Source organism: Bubalus bubalis, chromosome 10 (assembly GCF_019923935.1).
Source record: "Bubalus bubalis isolate 160015118507 breed Murrah chromosome 10, NDDB_SH_1, whole genome shotgun sequence".
NCBI lineage: Eukaryota > Metazoa > Chordata > Mammalia > Artiodactyla > Bovidae > Bubalus > Bubalus bubalis.
This window is the reverse complement of record NC_059166.1, coordinates 62,203,280-62,221,389: the sequence shown is the minus strand read 5'-3', so window position 1 is coordinate 62,221,389 and position 18,110 is coordinate 62,203,280. Positions and strand designations below refer to the sequence as shown.

The 18,110-nt window shown below is 41.8% G+C and overlaps 1 long non-coding RNA gene across 1 annotated transcript; it reads left to right on the top strand.

The window, feature by feature from the left end:
* Nucleotides 1–917: 917 nt before the first annotated feature.
* Nucleotides 918–17,670, top strand: LOC123327725. Its single transcript, XR_006542423.2, has 3 exons — nt 918–1,573; nt 12,219–12,338; nt 17,612–17,670. It is a non-coding gene; the product is annotated as an uncharacterized LOC123327725 (long non-coding RNA).
* The last annotated feature ends 440 nt before the right edge of the window (nt 17,671–18,110 follow it).

Here is an 18,110-nt window from a genome sequence, read left to right as displayed (position 1 = left end):
ATTCCCGTTCATTGTTATTTATTAAAATGATCCTCAGCCCTACAGCGGATGCAAATAGAGAAGCGAACAAGAATTAGCCTTGGGAAGAGTCTCAGTCGTTTCTGACAACTTCACCTCCTACTCCCCAGGGAAGAGTCTTTGCTGTGTAGGCTTGAGAAGATGGAAGCATATTAAAAAAAATTTTTTTAAAGAAAATTGCTCTTTTGGAGGTAGAAAAGAAACAGAAAACAAGAAACACCAAATTCCCTACCTCATCCAGACAGATAGTTTTAAAGGTAGAAGCTTTGAAAATGGCGCTTTGAAATACAGAAACTCATGCTTTACGAATGAATCAAAATCTTTTCTCTCTTGTTTCTCTTCCTACTCCCCACCTTGCTGACTCCTCCCCCCACAGACTTCTGCATACCAATATCTACAGGCTTATCTTTAAGGATGTATGATTTCAGACAGAGCTCAAGAAAGGCAATTTCCTCCACTTTTTATCTTGGGAGAAAAATAGGGCTTGGATCTTCCTGTCTGCAGACAATATCTTTAACTCCAGCTAGATGGCAGGTGGTGGCTGGTCAAGGTGTCAAAAGCACCTCTAATGGGAAGTTTTAAGGTTCCTATATGTCCAGCATTAGGTGGACTGAGGTGTCTCTCCCACTTCAGGCAGCCCATTGCCCATACCCCTCTAAGGTCCAGGACACCACAACTCTCCCAGTCACACCTCCCTCACAGGCCGAATTTGTGCAACACTGTTTCCCAAGAAGCCAAAAAAAGAGTGTAGGGCATTTATTTTCTCCCTCTACTCGTTAAGAGTGAAAAAAGGAGAAAGTTTATGTTATACGTGACAAACATCCCTCTTCACCCTCGACCAGTGATTAACCCTCCTCTTACTCCCAATCTTGGCTCTAAGTTTGGTCCAGGATGGGGTATCCTAGGAGGGTCAGGGGCTGCTGAAAACACCAGCTGTCATCACTTATCAGATCATGTACTAATTTACTAGCTTTCATTTAAATCCCCACCTCCTAAACACATTAAGAACCTATTCTGCCCTAGGCACTTTGTCAGGAGCAAGATTCAGGTTCTGAGGCACAAGGAACCTTTCCCTAGTTGGCTTGACCCTCTGCCCACTTTTTGCTTTGTATGGGTTCTAAGAACGGTGACATCCAAAGCTCCAAAAACGCTAGAGCGGTAGGCACACACATTAATTCACACACGCCACAAACTCGGCCTGCCCCTGCCCAGCAACCCCACAGGGCGCACCACCGCTATCTCGACGCGTTTACGCACAGTCCTACTCGCCCGCTGCAGATAGACCGGTCCCCAAGCAGCCGTCCGGCCCCTCCAGCCCGCGTAGCTGTGAAATCTGTCCTCGCTCTCTATCCCCATTCCCTGCACACAGCCCCAGGCGCTGCGCCGCGCCCCGGCCGGGCCAGTCGGGGAAACTGCGCGCTCAGTCTCGCAAAGGCGCATCTAGCAATCACAGACGCTCCGAGGAGGGACGGCGCGCGGGAAACGAAAGCGGCTGGAACACAAACTCAAGTCCCCCAAGGCCGCGGTCGATCCCCAAGAAGTTGGAAATCCTCGGGTAGGCTAAGCGGTTTTTTTTTTTCCTTTTTTTAAATGACACGTGGGGGGAAGGGCTGAATGTATCAAAATCATGTAAAATTTCTGTTCTTAGCAACATCCTTGTTATTAGGAATGATGACTAAACCACCAGGATTATTCTGGACTGTAAGTTATCAAGAGCCCACTAATTTCACATTAAAGCCCATTGACTGCAACGGCGTGATTGAAGGGTTTTTAACAATTAACATAATCAGAAAATGAGCTGAGATAATTTTTATTCAACTCATTACTTTTTAATCATGTATTTCTTTTAATTAATATCTTCTCCATGAACATAACACAAAGCGGAGCCCCAATGCTGGCCCAAGCCAGCCTGTGGGACTGAATTTGACACAACCAAACATTGCACCAGCCGCATTCATCGTATCTCAATTGTGGTATTCGCAAAATAGAAAAATCTTGTCCAAAAGTCACCACGTTGTTTTGCAACACAATATAAAGGGGGGAGGGGCTGAAGCTGCACAAGCCATACGATTTTTAAAATTCTACTTGACTTTTATATTTGGGTGTCTTTTTTGGTTTGCAGCCAGACAGATAGATACAAATGAGAAGGAACAAACAGGAGGAAGAACAAGAAGAGGAAAAGGCTTTTGGAAATGAATGTCCCATAGTGGGTTTTGGCTGCTCCTGCGTGCCACCAGGGCCAGCTGGAGGAACCTTAGAAGGCACAGAATTGACATCAGTGTGCCCGCCTCTGGCCTCACCTAGTCTCAGCTGGGCACCTGGGCCTGGCCCACGCTGTCCGGGCTGAGGTGTTCAGCTTCAGTTCCCCCACCCTAATCAACTCCTTGGGCTCAAACCCAATGGGATTAAATCCCTCTGCTCCCCAGCCCCAATGGCAAGTGGGCAAAACCTGCAGGCCCTTTCTTTTCAGTTAGGATATTGGACTGCTCAAGTATTTGCATTGTAGTGTTGGTGTCTTGACCCTAATGGCCCGCAACACTTCCTGGTAAGCACAACCTGGAAGACGTGATCCAACTCAAATGCTCAAATGGCTCAAATGGGGCAGAAAGTTGGCATTTTGATGGCAAATTGGATTCCAGCTTCCCCCCACCCCACCCCAGTGGGCACATCTTGCCTGTGGCCTGACCACTGGATCTCCCAAGCCTACCAAAAAAAGGCTGTTTCTGGACTAAGATCTCTCACCCTGTGGGAGCTTCGTCAGCCTCAGAAAAAAGAAACAAAGCCGACCCCTGGTGGAAGAAAATGAAAGTTAAGAATATAAGGAAGGCTTGTGAGGGCCTCCTGCCCAAACATCTGTACATGGGAGAAGGAAGGGAGAAGGAAGAGAGAGTGGGAAAGGGTAAATAATAAAAAGGAAAATTGGAGAAGGCAGAAAACAGCAGAGATCACATGACAGCAGGTGGAATTCAGGTCGAGAGAACTGGGAAGGAGAGACTAAGCCCTTTGGGCCCCTTGGGTCAAGTGTGCATCCTCAGTTCTTGTGGCCTGACTGGTGTCACTGATCAGGCAGGGACCTCTAATTTCTTCTGTTTCTCTCCAGTGAATGTCAGAAGTTCTATGATTACAGAGGGAAGATGGAGGTCTCTGTTAGACACTGGCAGCATCTGCCTGCCTGTCTCAGAGAGCACGCAAGTTCCAGAAACTTCCTTTACTCTAGACAAAGCACTGCCTCCCACCATCCTAACCTGTCAGTCTTAGCTAAGTGATAGTAACTAAGGCAAAAATTCAACGTACCAAGTTCTATCCATTCTGGCAACTGAGAACAACCACCGCTGAGGGGTGTGATGAAGACGCTGTCAGTGGCTGTGTTTCAGTGCATTATAGGAAGACAAATCTACATGGTATGCTTATGTCTCTCCAATGCAAGTGCTAAATGTGGGGGAGAGGGAGATGAGGGCAGGCAGACACACAGAGAGCACAGTTGTTCTGAATCTGCTTTGATTAAAGCAGGTCAGGAGATCAGTTTGGTGCCCTGGACAGAGGGCAAATTGCCTCTCTTGACAAACCTTGATGAAATAGTTGTAGCACATTTTTTGCCAAAGAAATAGACTGCAGAAAACATAATAAGAGGTAAGTACATGTTCCCATGAGAACAGACAGCACTATGTCCCACAGAGTTTTCTCAGTGACAACATATGCTGCTTTTACAGTTTCTCCACTTCGCCTCCCTGGTAGAGCCATCATTGCCTTGGGCCAAATCAGACCCCATGACCTAGGCTTGAGATAAGGGACACCAAGTCAACAAAGAGCCCTGGCAAATGAATTATAATTCCTATGGGCACCCCTGGAACAAGAGGCAGAGCTGTGGTGACCCCACTTTGGAACAGGGCACTCTCCTCAGACCACTGTATCTTCTCTTTAAAGCTTTCACGAACCCTTGACACATGCATCCTGTTCAGTTTTTCCTGTTCATCAGAGCATCACGACACACTCAGTACATCCAAGTATTGTAGCCATTGTTCTGAAAACAGCCAGAATGTTTCGTAGCTTCTCTGGCTAACTTCGAAGGTGATTTTTTTTTTTTTACTACTTGGACTGAGTCTGAACACTGTGAAGCAAAGAGAAGAATGTACAATCTTTCAGTTCAGTTCAGTCACTCAGTCATGTCTGACTCTTTGTGATCCCACGGACTGCAGCACACCAGGCTTCCCTGTCCATCATCAGCTCCTGGACCTTGCTCAAACTCATGTCCATTGAGTTGGTTATGCCATCCAACCATCTCATCCTCTGTCATCCCCTTCTCCTCCTGCCTTCAATCCTTCCCAGCATCAGGGTCTTTTCCAAGGAGTCAGTTCTTCACATCAGGTGGCCAAAGTATTGGAGTTTCGGCTTCAGCATCAGTCCTTCCAATGAATAGTCAGGACTGATTTCCTTTAGGACTGACTGGTTTGATCTCCCTGAAGTCCAAGGGACTCTCATGAGTCTTCTCCAGCACCACAGTTCAAAAGCATCAATTCTTCGGTGCTCAGCTTTCTTAATAGTCCAACTCTCACATCCATACATGACTACTGGAAAAACTATAGCTTTGATCAGACGGACCTTCATTGGCAGAGTAATGTCTCTGCTTTTTAATAATGCTGTCTAGGTTTGTCATAGCTTTTCTTCCAAGGAGCAAGGGTCTTTTAATTTTATGGCTGCAGTCACCATCTGCAGTGATTTTGGAGCCCAAGAAAATAAAGTCTCTCAATGTTTCCATTGTTTCCCCACCTACTTGCCATGAAGTGATGGGACTGGATGCCATGATCTTCGTTTTTTGAATGCTGAGTGTTAAGCCAGTACTTTCACTCTCCTCTTTCATCAAGAGGCTCTTTAGTTCCTCTTTGCTTTCTGCCATAAGGGTGGTGTCACCTGCCAATCTGAGGTTATTGATATTTGTCCCAGCAATCTTGATTCTAGCTTGTGCTTCATCCAGCCCAGCATTTTGCATGATGTACTCAAGCATATAAGTTAAATAAGCATTAAAACAATTCAAGTTTTGAGACAGCCAAACTGCACAATTCAGGCCAGAGTATACACTGAAAGACTGAATTATTTGAATTGTGTAGTCCACTCTCTGTCACCAGATGATTATATAATTTTGCTTTGCTTTGTGCTCTGTAGATACAAGCTTGCTCTTTAGAAGAATTCGCAGGGCATATAAGGAAGAGCTTAGTACCTTGAATGGTTTGTTGGGATGCCATCATCCCTTTGGTGAAAACTGAAAATCTACTTATACTATATCTAGATTTAAAAAACCCAAATTAGCATTCAGCAGAAAACAGAAAACCTGAATAGTATGTCACATTATTTAGCATGTCATACTTAAAAAAAATTATTTATTTATTGGCTGTGCTGAGTCTTCGTTGCTGCACACAGGCTTTCTCTAGTTGCGGGGGGTGGGGTCTATTCTTTGTTGCAGTGCATGGGCCTCTCATTGCAGTGGCCTCTCTGGTGGAACACTGGCTCTAGGTGCACAGGCCCAGTAGTTGTGACACTGAGGCTTAGGTGCCCCATGGCAGGTGGAATCTTCTTGAACCAGGGATTGAACCTGGCATTCTTTGCACTGGCAGGCAGATTCTCAACCACTGGGCCAGCAGGGAAGTCCTAGCATGTCATACTTTTTTTCATAGATTTTATTGTGAAAATTTTTCACCATACACAAGAGTATAATAATTCCCCATGAATCCATCACCCAACTCCAATAAGCATCACATTTACCTTCTTGCTTCCTATCTCTCTCTTGGTTTGCCTAGGGTACTTTAAAGTGAATGCCAGATATTACATATCATTTCACCATTAAATATTTCATTATACATCTCAAAAAATGACATATCATAGTTACAATGGCAATATTACACTTAAGAAAAAATAGTAATTCTCTGTTGCTGCTGCTGCTGCTAAGTCGCGTCAGTTGTGTCTGACTCTGTGCAACCCCATAGACAGCAGCCCAACAGGCTCCTCTCTCCCTGGGATTCTCCAGGCAAGAATACTGGAGTGGGTTGCCATTTCCTTCTCCAATGCATGAAAGTGAAAAGTGAAAGTGAAGTCACTCAGTCACGTCTGACTCTTAGAGACCCCATGGACTGCAGCCCAGCAGGCTCCTCTGTCCATGGGAGTTTCCAGGCGAGGGTACTGGAGTGGGGTGCCAGTGCCTTCTCCGAGTAATTCTCTAGTATCATATAATATCTAGTCCATACTGAAATTTCTCTAATCATTTAAAGAAAAATTGTAATAGTCTGTTTGAATCCAAATGAGATAACACTCGTTTTTTATTGTACAGCTCTTAAATCTTTTAAAAACATTTTTTGGTTTGTTTTTGTTATGGCTTTTTAGTCTTTTGAAATCTTTTACTATAGTCTCTCCTATCTCCTGTCCCCTCTTTTCACATGACGTTGACTTTTTTTTTTTTTTTTCAAGAAACCAGGTCAATTGTGCTGAGGAATGGAATTTGCCTGCTTGCCTCCTCATGGTATCATTTAGCAGAAGTTTCATGTGTCAGTGAAGTAGAAGTTCAACTTGATTTTCTATCTTCTGCATTTTCTGAAGACTAGAAATAAGATCTAAAAATGAATAAATTCAGGTTCTTTTTTTTCTTCCATTGTTTGGGCAACTATATATTAGAGGTGAATTTCACATTGCACAGAATCAGGAGGCCTACAATGTCTTGTTCTGGTTTGAGTGAAGCTCAGGTTGATCAGTGGAGAAGGCACTGGTGACCCACTCCAGTACTCTTGCCTGGAAAATCCCATGGACGGAGGAGCCTGGTGGGCTGCAGTCCATGGGGTCTCTAAGAGTCGGACACGACTGAGCGACTTCACTTTCACTTTTCACTTTCATGCATTGGAGAAGGAAATGGCAACCCATTCCAGTGTTCTTGCCTGGAGAATCCCAGGGACGGGGGAGCCTGGTGGGCTGCTGTCTATGGGGTCGCACAGAGTCAGACACGACTAACACGACTTAGCAGCAGCAGGTTGATCAGCGTGTTCAGGTGATATCACTCCCTCATTATAAAGTTCCCATTACTCTATAACTTTGAATCAGGCATTTCACTAGGAGAAGCACATCATCCTTTTCAAAGCATATTTCAAGTAAATTATTTCTTTTTACCAGTGATACATATCAATTTTCTTATTGTATAGAGGAGTGACAGAGAAGTCACTCTGGGGGCAACATAGTGCCTTTGGGGCACACACAAATGCAAAATTCAAATCTTCTGATGTCTGACTCCAAATCCTTTTCTATGACAAGAAACATGACAGGCAATAATGCTTCCTGGTGTCCTGCAACTTGAAATCAAAGGAGTATTTAAAAACTGGACTTAAAGAGTTAGTCTTTGACTTAAAAATCTTAATTGGGAATTAATCAGCTTGGATCACTCTGGTCTGGAACACCAGATACAAGAAATTTGATTTGCTTAGTAATGAACATCTGAAAGCCCAAATCCCATCTTCATTGTTTGAGTCAACTTTTTGTTTGCATAGTTTTTGACAGATAAACCAAAGGGGATACTCTTCTCACTCAGAAATATTCTGGTCCCCAGAACTGGCTGTTTATAATAAAGGTTGTTTGTGTTTAGCTAAAAGTATCAGAAACACAAATTCCAGGGTCTTGAACAAACAGGATTTTATTTTCCTTACACAATGAGAAGGCCAGAGGTCAGCAGCTGCTTTGCTTTAGTGACTTAATGATTATAGGATAGCTGTTGTCTCTCAGTCTTTTCCGCAGGGTCTCAAGGTGGCTGTTGCATGTCCAGTCATTATTTCTGCATTCAAGACAGAAGACGGGAGCTCAAGAAAAGGCCATGCCAGCCACATCTATTCCTGTCAATTAGGGAAACATATGCTTCACCAGAACCCCCCTAGCAGTATTCTTTTGGGTCAGAACTGGGTTATATGGCATCCTAAACTGCTAGAGAGCTGGGAAAGCTGTATCTGGCATTCAAATCTCTATTGTAGAGGCAGCAAGAGAGAGATGGTGGTTGGGCATAAATGAAATGCTGATCCACCTACATCAAGCCCAACCCTCTTTGTTCTCTGACACATATTATCTCCTACATTTTCATGAAACCAAGTCATTCATTCTGCAGAATGGTAAGCAATAAGAATACCCTTATTCCTGACTTCTTTGACCACAAGGGATGGTAGTCAGACAAAGATCGGCTCCACATATGGAATGAAATTAAGTCAAAGAAAAACAAAGACAATATATTAAAGCATATATATGGAATCTAGAAAAAAATGGTACTGATGAACCTATGTGCAGGGAAGGAATGGAGATATAGATGTAGAGAATGGACTTATGGATACAGGGAAGGAAGGAGAAAGTGGGACAAATTGAGAAGATGGCATTGACATATATACACTACCATATGTAAAACAGATAGCTAGTGGGAAGCTGCTGTATAACACAGGGAGCCTAGCCTGGTGCTCTGTGACGACCTAGATGGGTAAGATGGGGTGGGAGTGGGAAGGAAAGAATAGTTATGACTGATTCATGTTGTAGGACAGAAACCAACACAACATTGTAAAATAATTATCCTCCAATTGAAAATTTTTTAAAAAGATTGGTTCCAACCTCTAGGAGGCAATGAGTACCTTGAGTGCTGAGGTAGATGAAGTTGAATTTTACTAGTCTTTGAATTTCATGGTTTGTTTAAGGCTATTAGAGAATTTTAAAGATATCAGACTGGGTTGGAGTGAGAGTGAGAAATACTAGAAGATCTGCAGAGCACAAAATGTAAGGGTATCAACAAAAAGTCTACAAACAACAAATGCTGGAGAGGATGTGGAGAAAAGGGAAACTTTGAACACTGTTGGTGGCAATGTAAATTGGTATAGCAACTATGGAAAACAGTATGGTGTGTCCTCAAAAAACTAAAAATGGAACTAACATATGATCCAGCAATTCCACTCCTGGATATATATCTGGAAAAATGAAAACACTAATATGAAAGGATACATACACCCTGGTGTTCACAGCAGCTATTGTGTGAACTATTTATAATAGCCAAGACATGGAGCAACCCAAGTGTCCATCAATAGATGACTGAGGGACATCCCTGGTGGCCCAGCATTTAAGACTCTGTGCATCCAAGGCAGGGGACGTGGGTTCAATCCCTGGTCATAGAAATAAGATCCCACATGCTGTACAGTGCAGCCAAAAAATTTAAAAAATAATAATAATTAAAACATAGACAACTGAATTGAGAAGATAGACTATTACTCAGTTATAGAAAATGAAATACTGCCATTTGCGGCAATGTGGATGGACCCAGAGAATATTATGCTTTAGTGGGATAAGTCAGACAGATAAAGACAAATACTATATGATATCACTTATATGTGGAATCTAAAAAAGGTAATACAAATGAATGTATGTGCATAACAGAAACAGACTCACAGATATGGGAAGGAAACTGTGGTTACCAAAGGGGAGAGGTTATAATGTGTGTAATCCCTATACTACACAGTATATCCTTGTTGCCTATTTATTTTATATAGAGTAATTTGTATCTGGATGAAGCACAAGCTGGAATCACGATTGCTGGGAGAAATATCAATAACCTCAGATACGCAGATGACACGACCCTTATGGCAGAAACCAAAGAACTAAAGAGCCCTCTTGATGAAAGTGAAATACGAGAGTGAAAAAGTAGGCTTAAAACTTTACATTCAGAAAACTAAGATTATGGCATCCGGTCCCATCACTTCATGGCAAATAGATGGAGAAACAATAGAAACAGTGACAGACTTTATTTTGGGGGGCTCCAAAATCACTGCAGATGGTGATTGCAGCCATGAAATTAAAAGAAAGATGCTTGCTCCTTGGAAGAAAAGCTATGACCAACCTAGACAGCATATTAAAAAGCAGAGACATTACATTGCCAACCAAGGTCCGTCTAGTTAAAGCTATGGTTTTTCCAGTTGTCATGTATGGATGGGAGAATTGGACCTCAAAGAAAGCTGAGCACCGAAGAATTAATGCTTTTGAACTGTGGTGTTGGAGAAGACTCATGAGAGTCCCTTGGACTTCAAGGAGATCAAACCAATCAATCCTAAAGGAAATCAGTACTGAATATTCATTGGAAAGACTGATGTTAAAGCTGAAACTCCAATACTGATGCAAAGAATTGACTCTTTGGAAAAGACCCTGATGCTGGGAAAAACTGAAGGCAGGAGAAGGGGGATGAGATGAGACGGATGAGATGAGATGATTGGATGCCAACACTGACTCAATGGATATGAGTTTGAGCAAGCTCTGGGAATTGGTGATGAACAGCCTGGTGTGCTGCAATCCATGGGGTTGCAAAGGGTCAGACATGACTGAATGACTGAACTGAACTGAACTGAAGTAATACCTTATAATGGAGTATAACCTGCAGAAATACTGAATTACTGTGCTGCACACTTGAAACATAATAAAATCAACTATACTTCCATTAAAAAAAAGCCAGGGTACTATGAGTCAGAAAGCAGTCCTGACAACAGGAGATTTCCACTATAGAAAGATTTCTAGTTACTTCTGTCCAAAAATGTCTGCTACATGTGATTTCTAAATGTGTGAAAATTCCTTCAACAGTGGGAAAAACCTGTAACAATGTTAAAACTCAAAAAGTTCTGGAAGGGTAACATTAACTTACATTAAAAAAAAAAACTTAAGAGCCTCCAGTAAAATAATGTCATTCTTATTAAAATAAAGTTCAGATTCTTACCCCAGAGGCCAAAAGTGGACAGTCAGCCCTCTTGTTTCCTCGTAGTACAGCAGAGATATGGTTAGAACATTAAGAAAAGATTCTACTCAAGGCTAACTAGAAAAAGGGATGATAAATGGAAATAAACACAGTTTGTAAGACAGCATGACCCATGATTAAAGACTCACGCCTTCAGTCAGAGAATGCAGACAGAGAAATCTTTAGGTTCTCCTTCCTCTACCTGGTAGATGCCACTTTGACCTCCATCAGTCAAGCATGAACTTAGTGCTATTTAAACTCCCAGGAATCTAACTTGACAGAGGCCGTCTCCCTCCTTAGATTCTGACCAGTGTTCTAGTTTTGTGTCTGAGCTTTCCAAACTTAGTCAGATGACTGACGTCCCCCCCACCCCCACCCTCAAATGACCTCCCTCTTCAGATGAGAAGTGTATTCATAAGACTGAGTTCTGATCTTGACCCTGGCAAGCCCCAGTGGAATATTCTTCACATCAGAATAGAAGTAAGTTCCAAAATTTATACACAAATGGGGTATAGAAAATCATGGCTGGTGGAGGTGGGGGCATATAACGGGAATGTAGTGTCCATACAAGGGCCAGTATTAGCTTCTCTTGAGTGGAGAAGGACTATCTGAAGGAGAAGTGAGGGGAAACTACCAAACACGGAAATAAGCAAAAGGGTAACTGTAGGGTCAAAAAATATCTTATGTTTTCCAAACAGGTAGTAAAGAAGTGCATTAGTATTTCTTTGTGGGAACTTCAGACGCTTTGTTTCTGAGAACTCCCTGGGAGTCTTACATGCTGTCCCTAGAACTAGTCCTGTGGCCATCCTGGGACATCAGCCCTTTTCCTCTGATGTGCTCTAGTAATGTGTCCTATTTTGTCCCAACAAAGTCTCCATTCTGGGCACCGCTCATCTCTGCACCAGCCTGAACGTGCAAGTGCCCTGAAATACTATCAGGACATACTCCTGGCTCTTCTCCCCTCACAAGTAAGTCCCTGATCCTTCCTGAAGAGTCACTAATGTTGATGCCTCTGAAGACTCAAGATCTTAATTTTTTACAGACAGTATAATTTAAAAAACTATATATTTTAGTTCTTGCTGGTTTAGTTCTTTCAGATCCTTTGCTTAGAAGAAGAGGATTTTAAGGGGCTGAACTTGAGAAGCCAGTCTAAGCCAAATTTCTTATTATGCTCAAAATCACTTCTCTACCTATCCCTTTGTCCCTGAACCAAATGTCAAGCCCCTGGCCTCAGGAATCCATTATTTCTCAGCAAGCCCTTGGGTTTCTCAAGCTCCAGACTTTAGCAGCTGCCTTCCCACACCCTCACACCTCCAACCCCACCAATGTGCTCAGATGTGTGAATCCCAGAGCTCGTCTCTGTTAGGCTTATGCTGGGACCTCTGCTATATGTGTTTTCCGCCTCACTACTTTTCTATTTTTCTGCTGCCAGGTAGGTCTTCAGCACCAGTGTCCATATGGTAGAAGGAACACCCCCAAATGGCTGCTGCCAGTGTCTACATTCCCAGGGTGAGCCGCAGTTGCTTCCTGCCTCTCTAGAAGACTCTTCAAGGTTAGTAAGAAGGTCTGACCCAGGCTCCTCTCAAATCACTGCTTCTGCTCTGGGTCCCAGAGTATGCGAGAGTTAGTGTGTGCCCTTAAGAGTGAAGTCTCTATTCGCCCCAGCACTCTAGGACTCCTGAAAGTAAAGCCCACTGGCCTTCAAAGCCAAACGTCTAGGGGCTTGTCTTCCTCGTACAGTACTCCCAGGCTGGGGAGCCCAATGTGGGGCCCAGACTTCTCACTCCTTTGGGAGAATCTGCAAAGTAATTATTCTCAAGTTTGCTGGTCACCCACCTGGGAGTATTGGACTTGACTGAACTGTGAGTCTAGCCCTCCAACCTGTCTTGTTGTGGTTCCTTCTTTAGTCGTAGATCTTTCTTGGTAGGTTTCAGTGGTTTGCACTGATAGTTGTTCTGTGGATAGTTGTGATTTTTGGTGTGTCTATGAACTCCTCAGGTGTCCTCAGGGTCTTTCAACTCTGCTATTGTATCTTCTTCATCTTTTTAAAAAAATCTCTGAATAATATGTGGCCATATGGATATACCACAAGTTTATCCATTCACTTTTCGTTGCTTCAAATATTTTGCAAATTATGAAAATACTAGTAACATTTGTTGAAATACTGACACAGTGGTATAAAAACATATATAAATTTGGAATAGGCTGGATATAGATAATTATATAAAATAATGTAGGATAAGGAGGTATAGCAAAAAAATTAAGAGGGAAGGTTTATTCAACAAATGTCATAGAGATAACTAGTTGACAATTTGAAAATAGCAAACTGTTTAGGATTTCATCTTGCATATTTGGGCTACTTAACAGTTCTCTCACTGTCCATAAGCTGTTTCATAAAAGGATTTTTTCATTCATCAAAATAAAAGGTAAATAGAGGGTAGTGAGTAGTATTAATCCCTTTCCCTGGAAGGGCTGCTGTTTCATGGACAGTGTGGTACTCAAGTAGACAGAACCTGACCAGCATGTTGCTACTGTAGACTAGGTAGGTCCATCTGTATAGTAGTGTGTGCACGTGTGACAAGTTGCTTCAGTCACGTCCAACTCTCTGAGCCCCATGGACTTAGCCTGCCAGGCCCCTCTGTCTATGAGATTCTCCAGGCAAGAATACTGGAGTGTGTTGCCGTGCCCTCTTCCAGGTGATCTTTCTGACCCAGGGATAGAATCTGAGTCTCTTATGTCTCCTCCATCGGCAAGCAGGTTATCACTAATGCCACCTGGGAAGCCCAAACAGGGGTTCAGCATAAGTCAATTTTGTAGCTTTCTGATGTATTTATAGAAGTCCCTAGAGCAGTAACATGTAGGAATGAAGAAACTTATTTTTCTTGCTTCAGTTAGGAGAGTTTAGGTTATGTTTTAGTAACAACCTCAAATCTTAGTGGTTTATAAGAATAAAGATTTATTTATTGCTCATGAATAGCTCAGTTGGTAAAGAATCTGCCTGCAATGCAGGAGACCCAGGTTCGGTTCTTGGGTCGGGAAGATCCCCTGGAGACAGAAATGGCAACCCACTCCAGTATTCTTGCCTGGAAAATCCCATGGGCAGAGGAGCCTGGCAAGCTACAGCCCATGGGATCGCAAGAGTCGGACGTGACTTAGCAACTAAACCACCAACCATGCTACATAGCCACTGCAGTGAGGCTAGAAGCTTCTGCTCCTTGCTTTTCCACTCTGAGATCCAGGCTAATGGAATAAATTACCTTCTCCAATACTGCCAGTTGCCACGGCCAACAGAAAGAGGACTTTGAAAGGTCTTGTATAAACAGTCAAATGTTCTAGCCCAAAAGAGATCTGCTCAAAATTCATTAGCCAGAATTAGTCACATGGTTCTTTTCAACCACATGCTTTACTAAGCCCACCCCAGCTTTGAGAAGAAAGAAGGGGAACTATATATGTGATAGGTGGTAATTTTAAGAATTTAGTACCAGGAAAGTTTCATCTTCTATAAAGGATAATTATGTTTGTCATTTTCTGATAATGAGAATTTTATAACTACCAATAACAGGTGCCAGGAATTCTACATATTTTTCTTTTACTCCTTATTATAAAAGTAAAGTTGCTACTAGATGGGAACACTGTGGCTTCATGTGGTTAAATAGGTAAATTAGAGGTAAATAGTAAGTGGCAGACCAGGAGTTGAACCTCATGTTGATAGACTAAGTATAGGGCTAAATTTCACAATAGGTTATTTGCTAGCTCCTGCAGTCCATGGGGTCTCGAAGAGTCAGACACGACTGAGCGACTTCACTTTCGCTTTTCACTTTCATGCATTGGAGAAGGAAATGGCAACCCACTCCAGTGTTCTTGCCTGGAGAATCCCAGGGATGGGGGAGCCTGGAGGGCTGCCGTCTCTGGGGTCGCACAGAGTCGACACGACTGAAGCGACTTAGCAGCAGTAGCAGCAGCATGATTAGCACAAGAGATTCCTTCTTTTTTTTCCCAGCTTAAAAAAAATCCTTATATTAATTTTAAGCTTATGTATATATTTTTGTGTGTTATCTCAAATATTTTTAAGTACCAGGGAAAATTTATAGCAAGTATCTCAAAAGTATTCATATCTTATATAAACAACTCATACACACTGAAAAAGGAAACATTAAAACTTCAAAAAATCAGTAGGAAAAATCACAGATATTCCCGAAAAAAAGAGAGGGAAATCTGGTTTTATAGAAAGCAGAATATGTTCAAATGTACTAGTTAATAACAAAAAACCCACCTATATTAAATTTTTTTTAATTATCCAATTTTGGCAAGGTTTTGGTATAACTGAGGTACTCGTACATTACATGAATTATTATAAACTAACAGTTATTTGGGATATAACTGGAACCCACATGAAGATTCACAAAAATGATCACTTTATTTAATTCAACAACTATAAATATTAATCCCAAGGAAAAATTTAAAAGGAAATATTAAATATGTGAAAATGTTTATTACAGTGTTAAAATTGAAAGTGATATGGTGTGGTGACATTATGAAATGTTTACCCAGTGAAATATGCTGTCATTGAAAATTATAAGTATGAAGACATTCTGCTGCTGCTGCTGCTAAGTCGCTTCAGTCGTGTCCAACTCTGTGCGACCCCATAGATGGCAGCCCACCAGGCTCCCCCATCCCTGGGATTCTCAAGGCAAGAACACTGGAGTGGGTTGCCATTTCCTTCTCCAATGCATTAAAGTGAAAAGTGAAAGTGAAGTCGCTTAGTCGTGTAAGTTTCTTAGCGACCCCATGGACTGCAGCCTACCAGGATCCTCCATCCATGGGATTTTCCAGGCAAGAGTACTAGACATGAAAAATATATATGCTAGATATGTTACATGATTACAAGTACGAAAATATATATATATCATGGCAAAAGAATATATAAAGAATAGTGATAATGGCTGCTCTATAATGTCGAATCATTATTAGCCACTTTCCCCCCCTTTCCAATATTCATTTAATACCTTTATATGATTTTCACAGTAACTATAACTTGGAAGAATATTAAGTATACTTCATTGACATGGCCTCTACAATTTACAAACCATAAGGAATATGCTTTTATTCTGTAAGACACACAGGAAGGTAAGAAAGATGGCAATCTTAAGGGACTAGGTTGCTTTCATGGAGAAACAGTAGCAAACCAGGACTCACAAGGGTGGGAACACAGGTCCAGAACCGGGAGTTTATACACAAGAACACTGGGTGTGGACAGGCTCCCTCACACTGGATCTGGTCAAGGTGAGATATCATGGGATAGCAGAGGAGAGCTCATGGTCTTTGCTGGTTATTAACTTTCAAAAAGAAGGGAGAAGAATTAAGCTAAATGTCCTTAGTTCTTAGAAGAATTTAGAACTCTTCTAAAATTCACCAATCAAATAAGTCTCTTTACTTGCTCTGCAGCGAAGTAAGTAAAGGGATGGAGAGGCCAGGGGTATTACACTAATTGAGTTCTTTGAACATGGAAAAAAACTGGGGAGTGGAAAATGTATTTGAAAATAAGAACAACTAAAAATAAATGAGATTAGGCATTCAACACCAGAAGCTATCAAAAAAAAAAATCCATAGAAAGTAGAGTAAAAGAAAAAATAAAGATGAAATTAGAAATTAAAATGAAAACAAACAGAAAAATAAAAATATAATTAATAAAACCAAGTGCAGTTTGTTTGAAAAGACCAAAAAGATAGACATACCTTTTGTAACATAATCAAGAAAATAAGATAATGGCATTAAGTGAACATTATTAGAAATTTTAAAGGGCAACACAACTACAGAAGTTGTAAATAATTTAAAAATCAGAAACATTTTATTAATTTTGCCAGTGTGTTTGGAGAAAGATATAATAGTCAATTTTCTAGAAAAATAAAAATCACTAACAGTCAAGAAGAAACAGAAAAACTGAATAGAGCAATAACTGTTAAGAAAATTTTACTGGTATAAAAAACTATTCCTCTGAAAAGTATAAGGCTGTTTTAAAATATACTCAGGATTTATTTTAATCAGGTATTAAGACCTTAAGCCACAAAAGTTATTGTCATGAAGGAAGAAGTTTTTATACTTTCAGATCTCTAGAAATAGAAGGCACAACACGCCAAGCAGAGGGGCCACACATGAAAGCAGGCAGGGATGATCAAGAGGCAGAAGGAGCAAGGAGGAAGGTATAGCCAGCTCCTTGGTTGTGGTTTTTAGTGGGAAGGAATGGATGGGGTATGGTAGGCAAACGAGCACATTTAGAACTGGATAGGCTGGCAGTTCTGGCAGGCTCTGGGCTATAAGGGGGTAGTTCCTAGTTGCCCAGTTTACTGGCCCTAGGATGATTTACCACTGGGGGATAAAAGTCCCAGACTACAGCACTCGGATAAAAGGAGGGAGATCTAGACTTAGGGTTGTTTGGTTTGCACAACAAAGACGTTGTTGTTCAGTCACTAAGTCGTGTTTGACTCTTTGTGATCCCATGGACTGCAGCATGCCAGGCTTCCCTGTCCTTCATTATACCCCAAAGCTTGCTCAAACTCCTGTCCATTGAGTTGGTGATGCCATCCAACCATCTCCTCCTCTGTTGCCCCTTTCTCCTCCTTCCCTCAACCTTCCCCAGGATCAGGTTTTTTTTTCCCAATGAGTTGGCTGTTTGAATCAGGTGGCCAAAGTACTGGAGCTTCATCATCAGTCCTTCCAATGAATATACAGGGTTGTTTCCTTTAGGATTAACTAGTTTTATCTCCTTGCTGTCCAAGGGACTCTCAAGCAGTCACTAAGTCATGTCTGACTCTTATGAACCCACAGACTAGAGCCCACCAGGCTCCTCCGTCCATGAGATTTCCCAGACAAGAATACTGGAATGGGTTGCCATTTCCTTCTCCAGAGGATCTTCCCGACCCAGGGATCGAACCCAGATATCCTGCACTGCAGCCAGTCTCCTACATTACAGGCAAATTCTTTACCAACTGAGCCACCAGGCAAGCCATCAAGAGTCTTCTCCAGCACCACAATTTGAAAGCATCAATTCTTCAGTTCTCAGCTGTCTTTATGGTTCATCTCTCACCTCTCTACATGACTACTGGAAAAACCATATAGGGACCTTTGTCAATAAAGTGATGTTTCTTCTTTTTAATATGCTGTCTAGGTTGGTCATAGCTTTCCTTCCAAGGAGCAAACATTTTTTTAAATTTATTTATTTTAGTTGGAGTTGTATTGTTTTTTAGTTGTATTGGTTTTGCCATACATCAACATGAATCCGCCACGGGTATACATGTATTCCCCATCCTGAACCCCCCTCCCACCT